At 47.3% G+C, this 15,192-nt stretch overlaps 5 non-coding genes and 3 pseudogenes across 5 annotated transcripts; all 8 read right to left on the reverse strand.

Annotated features, from left to right (window-relative positions):
* Window positions 1-1,466: 1,466 nt before the first annotated feature.
* LOC149368925 (5S ribosomal RNA) lies at window positions 1,467-1,585 on the reverse strand. The gene has a single exon (XR_016287247.1). It is a non-coding gene; the product is annotated as a 5S ribosomal RNA (ribosomal RNA).
* A 547-nt stretch (window positions 1,586-2,132) lies between these two features.
* Window positions 2,133-2,251, reverse strand: LOC149368926 (5S ribosomal RNA; annotated as a pseudogene).
* Window positions 2,252-5,698: 3,447 nt separating this feature from the next.
* On the reverse strand, window positions 5,699-5,817 carry LOC149368927 (5S ribosomal RNA). Its single transcript, XR_016287248.1, has one exon. It is a non-coding gene; the product is annotated as a 5S ribosomal RNA (ribosomal RNA).
* A 545-nt stretch (window positions 5,818-6,362) lies between these two features.
* Window positions 6,363-6,481, reverse strand: LOC149368928 (5S ribosomal RNA). Its single transcript, XR_016287249.1, has one exon. It is a non-coding gene; the product is annotated as a 5S ribosomal RNA (ribosomal RNA).
* A 546-nt stretch (window positions 6,482-7,027) lies between these two features.
* On the reverse strand, window positions 7,028-7,146 carry LOC149368929 (5S ribosomal RNA; annotated as a pseudogene).
* A 3,445-nt stretch (window positions 7,147-10,591) lies between these two features.
* LOC149368930 (5S ribosomal RNA) lies at window positions 10,592-10,710 on the reverse strand. Its single transcript, XR_016287250.1, has one exon. It is a non-coding gene; the product is annotated as a 5S ribosomal RNA (ribosomal RNA).
* Window positions 10,711-11,256: 546 nt separating this feature from the next.
* Window positions 11,257-11,375, reverse strand: LOC149368931 (5S ribosomal RNA). The gene has a single exon (XR_016287251.1). It is a non-coding gene; the product is annotated as a 5S ribosomal RNA (ribosomal RNA).
* Window positions 11,376-11,920: 545 nt separating this feature from the next.
* LOC149368932 (5S ribosomal RNA) lies at window positions 11,921-12,039 on the reverse strand (annotated as a pseudogene).
* Between the last annotated feature and the right edge of the window lie 3,153 nt (window positions 12,040-15,192).

Here is a 15,192-nt window from a genome sequence, read left to right on the forward strand (position 1 = left end):
AAGCACTGTATGTGCACGAGAAAACGACGGTGGTAAAATACCAGTTCTATATGACTCTTCATAAACGCGTTGCAAAATGAGAGCAGTTTCACGTTTGAACGCCTTATCAAATTCTGCTGTTATCCCGTCAGTACCTGGCGATTTCCCCAAGTGAAGCTCATCAATAGCGCATTCCAATTCCGCTGTTGATAAGTCGGCAGACAGGATGTCAGTGTCTTCACTGGCCAGTCGGGGTAATAGACTTAAAAATTCATCCTGAAAGGCCTGTACATCTGCCGATTTGGAAGCGAACAAATCACGGTAATGCTCACTGAAAGCCTCCCTTATCGCCTTGGGATTGTCTGTCAGAATGCCTTTGTTTTCAATTTCTACGATATCTTTTCTTCTAGCGTATCTTTTTTCTGTCGTCAAATTTCGCCTACTGGGCATATCATCTGCCAGCAAGCGATCTGCTCGTGCACGAATTGCAGCTCCCTGAAACAATGTCGCATCGATAACCTCAAGCTTTGCTTTAACTTCGCTGATAAGGTCACTGTATAGTCCCGGAGCTCTATTTTCCTCTGTAATTAATTCTTTCAACATCTGTTTTAGGTTCTTCTGTTTCGCTTTCTCAGCGTGCTTGATTCCTACGGACCTTTCAATAGCCCTCATTTTGACATCAATTTTGAATTCCTCCCACTTTTCTGCCCAACTTTTTCCATAATTCAACCGAACTTCTTCTAACACGTTCTTTGTTTCTAAAACAAACGAATCGTCCTTTAGTAACTTTGCATTCAGTTTCCACAAGTCCCAGCTGAATTTCGCTTGAGGTGTCACATTCCTGCCAATGGTGAATATGACACAACAGTGATCGCTAAACGTAACCGGTTCGACGATGTAGTTATCGCAAATTGCCGCCAGGTCAAGGTATGGCCGATGGCGAGAGACAGTGCTTTCCGAGTCTTTATGTACTGTGTTTGGCCCTCGAGGATGCAAAACTGCGCATGGATACTTCCCTCGCTCGTGGCAACAGCCGCCAAGCGTGCAGTTACCTGCCCTGCGCTTTTCTCAGCCGTTCTGGCGAACCTAAACCACTGCGGCATGCACGGAAAGAGCAGCGGGAGCGAGCCTGTGTTGTTTACACATGGACCGGCAGTGGGTGCGGTGCATGGTGCGGTGGGCGCATATTGTGCGCTTCTGCGCAGTGTTATGCGCACACTGGGCCTCCCAGCTATCTTGGGGCTTTGCTAGAGTTTAATCTGCAGTGTACCCGCCGCGGCAGACGTCAGAATGACAGCCGAGACGCCACGGGTTCGCTTCGAGTTTTGCCACAGTTTCGCGTCCGCACGTACTACACGTTGGACACGTTGCCGATGAGATTGTATTATCGATAACAAAATAACGTCACCTCCTATAGTTGCCTGAGACACTGCGCAACTATGACAGAAAAAAAAAAACGTGAAGGGCGAATAAAAATGCAAAAGAAATGCCATCAGCACTCGGTGTTCCCAGGTGGTCTCCCTCCCAAGTACTGACCGAGCCCAATGCTGCTTAGCTTCGGTGATCGGACGAGAACCGGCGTATTCAACATGGTATGGCCGATGGCGAGAGACAGTGCTTTCCGAGTCTTTATGTACTGTGTTTGGCCCTCGAGGATGCAAAACTGCGCATGGATACTTCCCTCGCTCGTGGCAACAGCCGCCAAGCGTGCAGTTACCTGCCCTGCGCTTTTCTCAGCCGTTCTGGCGAACCTAAACCACTGCGGCATGCACGGAAAGAGCAGCGGGAGCGAGCCTGTGTTGTTTACACATGGACCGGCAGTGGGTGCGGTGCATGGTGCGGTGGGCGCATATTGTGCGCTTCTGCGCAGTGTTATGCGCACACTGGTCCTCCCAGCTATCTTGGGGCTTTGCTAGAGTTTAATCTGCAGTGTACCCGCCGCGGCAGACGTCAGAATGACAGCCGAGACGCCACGGGTTCGCTTCGAGTTTTGCCACAGTTTCGCGTCCGCACGTACTACACGTTGGACACGTTGCCGATGAGATTGTATTATCGATAACAAAATAACGTCACCTCCTATAGTTGCCTGAGACACTGCGCAACTATGACAGAAAAAAAAAAAACGTGAAGGGCGAATAAAAATGCAAAAGAAATGCCATCAGCACTCGGTGTTCCCAGGTGGTCTCCCTCCCAAGTACTGACCGAGCCCAATGCTGCTTAGCTTCGGTGATCGGACGAGAACCGGCGTATTCAACATGGTATGGCCGATTTTTTTTTTTTTTTTTTCTCTTTATTGCCTGTTTTGACAGATTACAACAGATCATAAACAGATGTTCTGCGCTGCACACTCAAACAACAAGAACGGACATGTGTTTCACTCGCGTGAGAAAATCAAAACTGTCTCAGGGAACACAACTCTCCCATCAACTCGATAACTTCATCTCCAAAACATAGCTCCTTGTACACTTCACGTAGCTTAAATATGTTTTCTTTGAAGTAATCGCGGACAGAACGCGCATCTTCATCACAGTGTCGTACAGCCATCCTGCTTCGCCAAATACTGTGCAGGCCAAGCAGGAAAATTACATCATATTTATAAAGATCCGGCTCTATGTCCAGGAATCGTATCCCATACGGCGTTAGGGGTAAGTCTTTCTTTATTGTACGCTGGAGCACGTCCCAAAAGAGCAGCGCATCCCAGCAATCAATAAAAACGTGTTCTATTGACTCTGGTTTGCGACACAACAAGCAGTCAGCACCCCATGGTAGAAACAATCCCTTTTCCTCCATCCATGTTTTAACCAGCAACGTACGTCCCAGTGTGTAACTTGAAGAAGAACGTCTTCACACCCGCTGGCACCAACATTTTTCGTACTCTTTTTAAAACATTTCCTGCTTGGCCTCCACTATACATAGATCGATAGATTGGCTCCGGGAAGACAGAGTCGAGCAAATCTTTTAACAATTTCTTACGCGTGACATTAGAAAGATATTCCAAACTGAAGCGCGCATTCAGAAACCGGAAAGCAAAGACCACTTCTTTCAAAAACCTACTTGCACTGTATCTCATCCCGTCCACACTGGAAATAACATAGTTTGGCAAAGCCGAAGAAAGCCTCACTTGAATAAATGTCCGCAGGAAAGGGTCGCGTTGATCTCGAAGAAACAGAAATCTTGACACCACCTGCCTCAGGTACAAGTGTGGCAAGGAAAGACCCCCTTTTCTCAAACGCAGAAATAAATTATCACGTTTAGTCCCCTCCCATGAGGACTGCCAAACAAAAACTGCGAAGAGACGATGAAACTTTTGAATGCTAAGTCGAGAGCATGAAAGGACCTGCAACAAATAGCACACTTTTGAAACCAGATATACATTGCATATGTTTGCGCGCGTGAATACAGACAGTTCCTTCCCCGACCATTTCTGTGCACGCGTGGAGAGTTCTTGAATTTTCTCCTTCCAAAAGTCATCGTTATCTCGATACTTGTCAAGAGGTACACCTAGGTATTTGGAAGGAACATGTGACCATTTTACACTTGCATGAAACAAAGGCGCTGATGCCCAATTCCCATGCCAAAGGCCCGCACACTTGTCCAGGTTAACAACGCTATTGGTTACAACACAAAATCTACGAACAACCGACATCGCATGTTCTATGCTGCTGTGGTCACTACAGAAAACTGCCACATCATCGGCATAAGCCAATACTTTAATTTCACATGCTTCCAGTTCGAAACCACGAATACAGCTGTTATTTATTACATTTCGGCAAAGTGGCTCCAGGTACAGAGCGAAAAGTAGCGGTGACATTGGGCAGCCTTGCCGCACGGATGCTCTAACGGCAATTCTGTCTGTGAGCTCTCGGTTAACAACCAGATTCGTGGTACAGTTGCTATAGGCCATTTTAACCCCTTTTAAAATAACTTCTCCAACACAGACATGTTCAAGGATTTTAAAAAGAATGTCATGACATACACGGTCAAATGCCTTCTCTAAATCAATTTGCAACATTGCGACTCGCCTAAAGTCAGCGTCACAGCATTCCAGTATACTCCGAGTGACATGAACATTCGTGAAGATGGTCCGCCCTTGAATTCCACATGTCTGGTGGGGGCCAACCAAGATGTCCATAACTGATTGTAAACGTTTGGCTAATACTTTCATAAAAATTTTATAATCAACATTAGTAAGCGTTATCGGCCGATAACCTGTAACTTGCTTAAGCTGAGCAGGATTGTCAGTTTTCGGTATAAGCACTGTATGTGCACGAGAAAACGACGGTGGTAAAATACCAGTTCTATATGACTCTTCATAAACGCGTTGCAAAATGAGAGCAGTTTCACGTTTGAACGCCTTATCAAATTCTGCTGTTATCCCGTCAGTACCTGGCGATTTCCCCAAGTGAAGCTCATCAATAGCGCATTCCAATTCCGCTGTTGATAAGTCGGCAGACAGGATGTCAGTGTCTTCACTGGCCAGTCGGGGTAATAGACTTAAAAATTCATCCTGAAAGGCCTGTACATCTGCCGATTTGGAAGCGAACAAATCACGGTAATGCTCACTGAAAGCCTCCCTTATCGCCTTGGGATTGTCTGTCAGAATGCCTTTGTTTTCAATTTCTACGATATCTTTTCTTCTAGCGTATCTTTTTTCTGTCGTCAAATTTCGCCTACTGGGCATATCATCTGCCAGCAAGCGATCTGCTCGTGCACGAATTGCAGCTCCCTGAAACAATGTCGCATCGATAACCTCAAGCTTTGCTTTAACTTCGCTGATAAGGTCACTGTATAGTCCCGGAGCTCTATTTTCCTCTGTAATTAATTCTTTCAACATCTGTTTTAGGTTCTTCTGTTTCGCTTTCTCAGCGTGCTTGATTCCTACGGACCTTTCAATAGCCCTCATTTTGACATCAATTTTGAATTCCTCCCACTTTTCTGCCCAACTTTTTCCATAATTCAACCGAACTTCTTCTAACACGTTCTTTGTTTCTAAAACAAACGAATCGTCCTTTAGTAACTTTGCATTCAGTTTCCACAAGTCCCAGCTGAATTTCGCTTGAGGTGTCACATTCCTGCCAATGGTGAATATGACACAACAGTGATCGCTAAACGTAACCGGTTCGACGATGTAGTTATCGCAAATTGCCGCCAGGTCAAGGTATGGCCGATGGCGAGAGACAGTGCTTTCCGAGTCTTTATGTACTGTGTTTGGCCCTCGAGGATGCAAAACTGCGCATGGATACTTCCCTCGCTCGTGGCAACAGCCGCCAAGCGTGCAGTTACCTGCCCTGCGCTTTTCTCAGCCGTTCTGGCGAACCTAAACCACTGCGGCATGCACGGAAAGAGCAGCGGGAGCGAGCCTGTGTTGTTTACACATGGACCGGCAGTGGGTGCGGTGCATGGTGCGGTGGGCGCATATTGTGCGCTTCTGCGCAGTGTTATGCGCACACTGGGCCTCCCAGCTATCTTGGGGCTTTGCTAGAGTTTAATCTGCAGTGTACCCGCCGCGGCAGACGTCAGAATGACAGCCGAGACGCCACGGGTTCGCTTCGAGTTTTGCCACAGTTTCGCGTCCGCACGTACTACACGTTGGACACGTTGCCGATGAGATTGTATTATCGATAACAAAATAACGTCACCTCCTATAGTTGCCTGAGACACTGCGCAACTATGACAGAAAAAAAAAAAACGTGAAGGGCGAATAAAAATGCAAAAGAAATGCCATCAGCACTCGGTGTTCCCAGGTGGTCTCCCTCCCAAGTACTGACCGAGCCCAATGCTGCTTAGCTTCGGTGATCGGACGAGAACCGGCGTATTCAACATGGTATGGCCGATGGCGAGAGACAGTGCTTTCCGAGTCTTTATGTACTGTGTTTGGCCCTCGAGGATGCAAAACTGCGCATGGATACTTCCCTCGCTCGTGGCAACAGCCGCCAAGCGTGCAGTTACCTGCCCTGCGCTTTTCTCAGCCGTTCTGGCGAACCTAAACCACTGCGGCATGCACGGAAAGAGCAGCGGGAGCGAGCCTGTGTTGTTTACACATGGACCGGCAGTGGGTGCGGTGCATGGTGCGGTGGGCGCATATTGTGCGCTTCTGCGCAGTGTTATGCGCACACTGGGCCTCCCAGCTATCTTGGGGCTTTGCTAGAGTTTAATCTGCAGTGTACCCGCCGCGGCAGACGTCAGAATGACAGCCGAGACGCCACGGGTTCGCTTCGAGTTTTGCCACAGTTTCGCGTCCGCACGTACTACACGTTGGACACGTTGCCGATGAGATTGTATTATCGATAACAAAATAACGTCACCTCCTATAGTTGCCTGAGACACTGCGCAACTATGACAGAAAAAAAAAACGTGAAGGGCGAATAAAAATGCAAAAGAAATGCCATCAGCACTCGGTGTTCCCAGGTGGTCTCCCTCCCAAGTACTGACCGAGCCCAATGCTGCTTAGCTTCGGTGATCGGACGAGAACCGGCGTATTCAACATGGTATGGCCGATGGCGAGAGACAGTGCTTTCCGAGTCTTTATGTACTGTGTTTGGCCCTCGAGGATGCAAAACTGCGCATGGATACTTCCCTCGCTCGTGGCAACAGCCGCCAAGCGTGCAGTTACCTGCCCTGCGCTTTTCTCAGCCGTTCTGGCGAACCTAAACCACTGCGGCATGCACGGAAAGAGCAGCGGGAGCGAGCCTGTGTTGTTTACACATGGACCGGCAGTGGGTGCGGTGCATGGTGCGGTGGGCGCATATTGTGCGCTTCTGCGCAGTGTTATGCGCACACTGGGCCTCCCAGCTATCTTGGGGCTTTGCTAGAGTTTAATCTGCAGTGTACCCGCCGCGGCAGACGTCAGAATGACAGCCGAGACGCCACGGGTTCGCTTCGAGTTTTGCCACAGTTTCGCGTCCGCACGTACTACACGTTGGACACGTTGCCGATCAGATTGTATTATCGATAACAAAATAACGTCACCTCCTATAGTTGCCTGAGACACTGCGCAACTATGACAGAAAAAAAAAAACGTGAAGGGCGAATAAAAATGCAAAAGAAATGCCATCAGCACTCGGTGTTCCCAGGTGGTCTCCCTCCCAAGTACTGACCGAGCCCAATGCTGCTTAGCTTCGGTGATCGGACGAGAACCGGCGTATTCAACATGGTATGGCCGATTTTTTTTTTTTTTTTCTCTTTATTGCCTGTTTTGACAGATTACAACAGATCATAAACAGATGTTCTGCGCTGCACACTCAAACAACAAGAACGGACATGTGTTTCACTCGCGTGAGAAAATCAAAACTGTCTCAGGGAACACAACTCTCCCATCAACTCGATAACTTCATCTCCAAAACATAGCTCCTTGTACACTTCACGTAGCTTAAATATGTTTTCTTTGAAGTAATCGCGGACAGAACGCGCATCTTCATCACAGTGTCGTACAGCCATCCTGCTTCGCCAAATACTGTGCAGGCCAAGCAGGAAAATTACATCATATTTATAAAGATCCGGCTCTATGTCCAGGAATCGTATCCCATACGGCGTTAGGGGTAAGTCTTTCTTTATTGTACGCTGGAGCACGTCCCAAAAGAGCAGCGCATCCCAGCAATCAATAAAAACGTGTTCTATTGACTCTGGTTTGCGACACAACAAGCAGTCAGCACCCCATGGTAGAAACAATCCCTTTTCCTCCATCCATGTTTTAACCAGCAACGTACGTCCCAGTGTGTAACTTGAAGAAGAACGTCTTCACACCCGCTGGCACCAACATTTTTCGTACTCTTTTTAAAACATTTCCTGCTTGGCCTCCACTATACATAGATCGATAGATTGGCTCCGGGAAGACAGAGTCGAGCAAATCTTTTAACAATTTCTTACGCGTGACATTAGAAAGATATTCCAAACTGAAGCGCGCATTCAGAAACCGGAAAGCAAAGACCACTTCTTTCAAAAACCTACTTGCACTGTATCTCATCCCGTCCACACTGGAAATAACATAGTTTGGCAAAGCCGAAGAAAGCCTCACTTGAATAAATGTCCGCAGGAAAGGGTCGCGTTGATCTCGAAGAAACAGAAATCTTGACACCACCTGCCTCAGGTACAAGTGTGGCAAGGAAAGACCCCCTTTTCTCAAACGCAGAAATAAATTATCACGTTTAGTCCCCTCCCATGAGGACTGCCAAACAAAAACTGCGAAGAGACGATGAAACTTTTGAATGCTAAGTCGAGAGCATGAAAGGACCTGCAACAAATAGCACACTTTTGAAACCAGATATACATTGCATATGTTTGCGCGCGTGAATACAGACAGTTCCTTCCCCGACCATTTCTGTGCACGCGTGGAGAGTTCTTGAATTTTCTCCTTCCAAAAGTCATCGTTATCTCGATACTTGTCAAGAGGTACACCTAGGTATTTGGAAGGAACATGTGACCATTTTACACTTGCATGAAACAAAGGCGCTGATGCCCAATTCCCATGCCAAAGGCCCGCACACTTGTCCAGGTTAACAACGCTATTGGTTACAACACAAAATCTACGAACAACCGACATCGCATGTTCTATGCTGCTGTGGTCACTACAGAAAACTGCCACATCATCGGCATAAGCCAATACTTTAATTTCACATGCTTCCAGTTCGAAACCACGAATACAGCTGTTATTTATTACATTTCGGCAAAGTGGCTCCAGGTACAGAGCGAAAAGTAGCGGTGACATTGGGCAGCCTTGCCGCACGGATGCTCTAACGGCAATTCTGTCTGTGAGCTCTCGGTTAACAACCAGATTCGTGGTACAGTTGCTATAGGCCATTTTAACCCCTTTTAAAATAACTTCTCCAACACAGACATGTTCAAGGATTTTAAAAAGAATGTCATGACATACACGGTCAAATGCCTTCTCTAAATCAATTTGCAACATTGCGACTCGCCTAAAGTCAGCGTCACAGCATTCCAGTATACTCCGAGTGACATGAACATTCGTGAAGATGGTCCGCCCTTGAATTCCACATGTCTGGTGGGGGCCAACCAAGATGTCCATAACTGATTGTAAACGTTTGGCTAATACTTTCATAAAAATTTTATAATCAACATTAGTAAGCGTTATCGGCCGATAACCTGTAACTTGCTTAAGCTGAGCAGGATTGTCAGTTTTCGGTATAAGCACTGTATGTGCACGAGAAAACGACGGTGGTAAAATACCAGTTCTATATGACTCTTCATAAACGCGTTGCAAAATGAGAGCAGTTTCACGTTTGAACGCCTTATCAAATTCTGCTGTTATCCCGTCAGTACCTGGCGATTTCCCCAAGTGAAGCTCATCAATAGCGCATTCCAATTCCGCTGTTGATAAGTCGGCAGACAGGATGTCAGTGTCTTCACTGGCCAGTCGGGGTAATAGACTTAAAAATTCATCCTGAAAGGCCTGTACATCTGCCGATTTGGAAGCGAACAAATCACGGTAATGCTCACTGAAAGCCTCCCTTATCGCCTTGGGATTGTCTGTCAGAATGCCTTTGTTTTCAATTTCTACGATATCTTTTCTTCTAGCGTATCTTTTTTTCTGTCGTCAAATTTCGCCTACTGGGCATATCATCTGCCAGCAAGCGATCTGCTCGTGCACGAATTGCAGCTCCCTGAAACAATGTCGCATCGATAACCTCAAGCTTTGCTTTAACTTCGCTGATAAGGTCACTGTATAGTCCCGGAGCTCTATTTTCCTCTGTAATTAATTCTTTCAACATCTGTTTTAGGTTCTTCTGTTTCGCTTTCTCAGCGTGCTTGATTCCTACGGACCTTTCAATAGCCCTCATTTTGACATCAATTTTGAATTCCTCCCACTTTTCTGCCCAACTTTTTCCATAATTCAACCGAACTTCTTCTAACACGTTCTTTGTTTCTAAAACAAACGAATCGTCCTTTAGTAACTTTGCATTCAGTTTCCACAAGTCCCAGCTGAATTTCGCTTGAGGTGTCACATTCCTGCCAATGGTGAATATGACACAACAGTGATCGCTAAACGTAACCGGTTCGACGATGTAGTTATCGCAAATTGCCGCCAGGTCAAGGTATGGCCGATGGCGAGAGACAGTGCTTTCCGAGTCTTTATGTACTGTGTTTGGCCCTCGAGGATGCAAAACTGCGCATGGATACTTCCCTCGCTCGTGGCAACAGCCGCCAAGCGTGCAGTTACCTGCCCTGCGCTTTTCTCAGCCGTTCTGGCGAACCTAAACCACTGCGGCATGCACGGAAAGAGCAGCGGGAGCGAGCCTGTGTTGTTTACACATGGACCGGCAGTGGGTGCGGTGCATGGTGCGGTGGGCGCATATTGTGCGCTTCTGCGCAGTGTTATGCGCACACTGGGCCTCCCAGCTATCTTGGGGCTTTGCTAGAGTTTAATCTGCAGTGTACCCGCCGCGGCAGACGTCAGAATGACAGCCGAGACGCCACGGGTTCGCTTCGAGTTTTGCCACAGTTTCGCGTCCGCACGTACTACACGTTGGACACGTTGCCGATGAGATTGTATTATCGATAACAAAATAACGTCACCTCCTATAGTTGCCTGAGACACTGCGCAACTATGACAGAAAAAAAAAAACGTGAAGGGCGAATAAAAATGCAAAAGAAATGCCATCAGCACTCGGTGTTCCCAGGTGGTCTCCCTCCCAAGTACTGACCGAGCCCAATGCTGCTTAGCTTCGGTGATCGGACGAGAACCGGCGTATTCAACATGGTATGGCCGATGGCGAGAGACAGTGCTTTCCGAGTCTTTATGTACTGTGTTTGGCCCTCGAGGATGCAAAACTGCGCATGGATACTTCCCTCGCTCGTGGCAACAGCCGCCAAGCGTGCAGTTACCTGCCCTGCGCTTTTCTCAGCCGTTCTGGCGAACCTAAACCACTGCGGCATGCACGGAAAGAGCAGCGGGAGCGAGCCTGTGTTGTTTACACATGGACCGGCAGTGGGTGCGGTGCATGGTGCGGTGGGCGCATATTGTGCGCTTCTGCGCAGTGTTATGCGCACACTGGGCCTCCCAGCTATCTTGGGGCTTTGCTAGAGTTTAATCTGCAGTGTACCCGCCGCGGCAGACGTCAGAATGACAGCCGAGACGCCACGGGTTCGCTTCGAGTTTTGCCACAGTTTCGCGTCCGCACGTACTACACGTTGGACACGTTGCCGATGAGATTGTATTATCGATAACAAAATAACGTCACCTCCTATAGTTGCCTGAGACACTGCGCAACTATGACAGAAAAAAAAAAACGTGAAGGGCGAATAAAAATGCAAAAGAAATGCCATCAGCACTCGGTGTTCCCAGGTGGTCTCCCTCCCAAGTACTGACCGAGCCCAATGCTGCTTAGCTTCGGTGATCGGACGAGAACCGGCGTATTCAACATGGTATGGCCGATGGCGAGAGACAGTGCTTTCCGAGTCTTTATGTACTGTGTTTGGCCCTCGAGGATGCAAAACTGCGCATGGATACTTCCCTCGCTCGTGGCAACAGCCGCCAAGCGTGCAGTTACCTGCCCTGCGCTTTTCTCAGCCGTTCTGGCGAACCTAAACCACTGCGGCATGCACGGAAAGAGCAGCGGGAGCGAGCCTGTGTTGTTTACACATGGACCGGCAGTGGGTGCGGTGCATGGTGCGGTGGGCGCATATTGTGCGCTTCTGCGCAGTGTTATGCGCACACTGGGCCTCCCAGCTATCTTGGGGCTTTGCTAGAGTTTAATCTGCAGTGTACCCGCCGCGGCAGACGTCAGAATGACAGCCGAGACGCCACGGGTTCGCTTCGAGTTTTGCCACAGTTTCGCGTCCGCACGTACTACACGTTGGACACGTTGCCGATGAGATTGTATTATCGATAACAAAATAACGTCACCTCCTATAGTTGCCTGAGACACTGCGCAACTATGACAGAAAAAAAAAACGTGAAGGGCGAATAAAAATGCAAAAGAAATGCCATCAGCACTCGGTGTTCCCAGGTGGTCTCCCTCCCAAGTACTGACCGAGCCCAATGCTGCTTAGCTTCGGTGATCGGACGAGAACCGGCGTATTCAACATGGTATGGCCGATTTTTTTTTTTTTTTTCTCTTTATTGCCTGTTTTGACAGATTACAACAGATCATAAACAGATGTTCTGCGCTGCACACTCAAACAACAAGAACGGACATGTGTTTCACTCGCGTGAGAAAATCAAAACTGTCTCAGGGAACACAACTCTCCCATCAACTCGATAACTTCATCTCCAAAACATAGCTCCTTGTACACTTCACGTAGCTTAAATATGTTTTCTTTGAAGTAATCGCGGACAGAACGCGCATCTTCATCACAGTGTCGTACAGCCATCCTGCTTCGCCAAATACTGTGCAGGCCAAGCAGGAAAATTACATCATATTTATAAAGATCCGGCTCTATGTCCAGGAATCGTATCCCATACGGCGTTAGGGGTAAGTCTTTCTTTATTGTACGCTGGAGCACGTCCCAAAAGAGCAGCGCATCCCAGCAATCAATAAAAACGTGTTCTATTGACTCTGGTTTGCGACACAACAAGCAGTCAGCACCCCATGGTAGAAACAATCCCTTTTCCTCCATCCATGTTTTAACCAGCAACGTACGTCCCAGTGTGTAACTTGAAGAAGAACGTCTTCACACCCGCTGGCACCAACATTTTTCGTACTCTTTTTAAAACATTTCCTGCTTGGCCTCCACTATACATAGATCGATAGATTGGCTCCGGGAAGACAGAGTCGAGCAAATCTTTTAACAATTTCTTACGCGTGACATTAGAAAGATATTCCAAACTGAAGCGCGCATTCAGAAACCGGAAAGCAAAGACCACTTCTTTCAAAAACCTACTTGCACTGTATCTCATCCCGTCCACACTGGAAATAACATAGTTTGGCAAAGCCGAAGAAAGCCTCACTTGAATAAATGTCCGCAGGAAAGGGTCGCGTTGATCTCGAAGAAACAGAAATCTTGACACCACCTGCCTCAGGTACAAGTGTGGCAAGGAAAGACCCCCTTTTCTCAAACGCAGAAATAAATTATCACGTTTAGTCCCCTCCCATGAGGACTGCCAAACAAAAACTGCGAAGAGACGATGAAACTTTTGAATGCTAAGTCGAGAGCATGAAAGGACCTGCAACAAATAGCACACTTTTGAAACCAGATATACATTGCATATGTTTGCGCGCGTGAATACAGACAGTTCCTTCCCCGACCATTTCTGTGCACGCGTGGAGAGTTCTTGAATTTTCTCCTTCCAAAAGTCATCGTTATCTCGATACTTGTCAAGAGGTACACCTAGGTATTTGGAAGGAACATGTGACCATTTTACACTTGCATGAAACAAAGGCGCTGATGCCCAATTCCCATGCCAAAGGCCCGCACACTTGTCCAGGTTAACAACGCTATTGGTTACAACACAAAATCTACGAACAACCGACATCGCATGTTCTATGCTGCTGTGGTCACTACAGAAAACTGCCACATCATCGGCATAAGCCAATACTTTAATTTCACATGCTTCCAGTTCGAAACCACGAATACAGCTGTTATTTATTACATTTCGGCAAAGTGGCTCCAGGTACAGAGCGAAAAGTAGCGGTGACATTGGGCAGCCTTGCCGCACGGATGCTCTAACGGCAATTCTGTCTGTGAGCTCTCGGTTAACAACCAGATTCGTGGTACAGTTGCTATAGGCCATTTTAACCCCTTTTAAAATAACTTCTCCAACACAGACATGTTCAAGGATTTTAAAAAGAATGTCATGACATACACGGTCAAATGCCTTCTCTAAATCAATTTGCAACATTGCGACTCGCCTAAAGTCAGCGTCACAGCATTCCAGTATACTCCGAGTGACATGAACATTCGTGAAGATGGTCCGCCCTTGAATTCCACATGTCTGGTGGGGGCCAACCAAGATGTCCATAACTGATTGTAAACGTTTGGCTAATACTTTCATAAAAATTTTATAATCAACATTAGTAAGCGTTATCGGCCGATAACCTGTAACTTGCTTAAGCTGAGCAGGATTGTCAGTTTTCGGTATAAGCACTGTATGTGCACGAGAAAACGACGGTGGTAAAATACCAGTTCTATATGACTCTTCATAAACGCGTTGCAAAATGAGAGCAGTTTCACGTTTGAACGCCTTATCAAATTCTGCTGTTATCCCGTCAGTACCTGGCGATTTCCCCAAGTGAAGCTCATCAATAGCGCATTCCAATTCCGCTGTTGATAAGTCGGCAGACAGGATGTCAGTGTCTTCACTGGCCAGTCGGGGTAATAGACTTAAAAATTCATCCTGAAAGGCCTGTACATCTGCCGATTTGGAAGCGAACAAATCACGGTAATGCTCACTGAAAGCCTCCCTTATCGCCTTGGGATTGTCTGTCAGAATGCCTTTGTTTTCAATTTCTACGATATCTTTTCTTCTAGCGTATCTTTTTTTCTGTCGTCAAATTTCGCCTACTGGGCATATCATCTGCCAGCAAGCGATCTGCTCGTGCACGAATTGCAGCTCCCTGAAACAATGTCGCATCGATAACCTCAAGCTTTGCTTTAACTTCGCTGATAAGGTCACTGTATAGTCCCGGAGCTCTATTTTCCTCTGTAATTAATTCTTTCAACATCTGTTTTAGGTTCTTCTGTTTCGCTTTCTCAGCGTGCTTGATTCCTACGGACCTTTCAATAGCCCTCATTTTGACATCAATTTTGAATTCCTCCCACTTTTCTGCCCAACTTTTTCCATAATTCAACCGAACTTCTTCTAACACGTTCTTTGTTTCTAAAACAAACGAATCGTCCTTTAGTAACTTTGCATTCAGTTTCCACAAGTCCCAGCTGAATTTCGCTTGAGGTGTCACATTCCTGCCAATGGTGAATATGACACAACAGTGATCGCTAAACGTAACCGGTTCGACGATGTAGTTATCGCAAATTGCCGCCAGGTCAAGGTATGGCCGATGGCGAGAGACAGTGCTTTCCGAGTCTTTATGTACTGTGTTTGGCCCTCGAGGATGCAAAACTGCGCATGGATACTTCCCTCGCTCGTGGCAACAGCCGCCAAGCGTGCAGTTACCTGCCCTGCGCTTTTCTCAGCCGTTCTGGCGAACCTAAACCACTGCGGCATGCACGGAAAGAGCAGCGGGAGCGAGCCTGTGTTGTTTACACATGGACCGGCAGTGGGTGCGGTGCATGGTGCGGTGGGCGCATATTGTGCGC

This window comes from Amblyomma mixtum, chromosome 1, assembly GCF_055824585.1.
Source record: "Amblyomma mixtum isolate Tamu chromosome 1, ASM5582458v1, whole genome shotgun sequence".
Lineage (NCBI taxonomy): Eukaryota > Metazoa > Arthropoda > Arachnida > Ixodida > Ixodidae > Amblyomma > Amblyomma mixtum.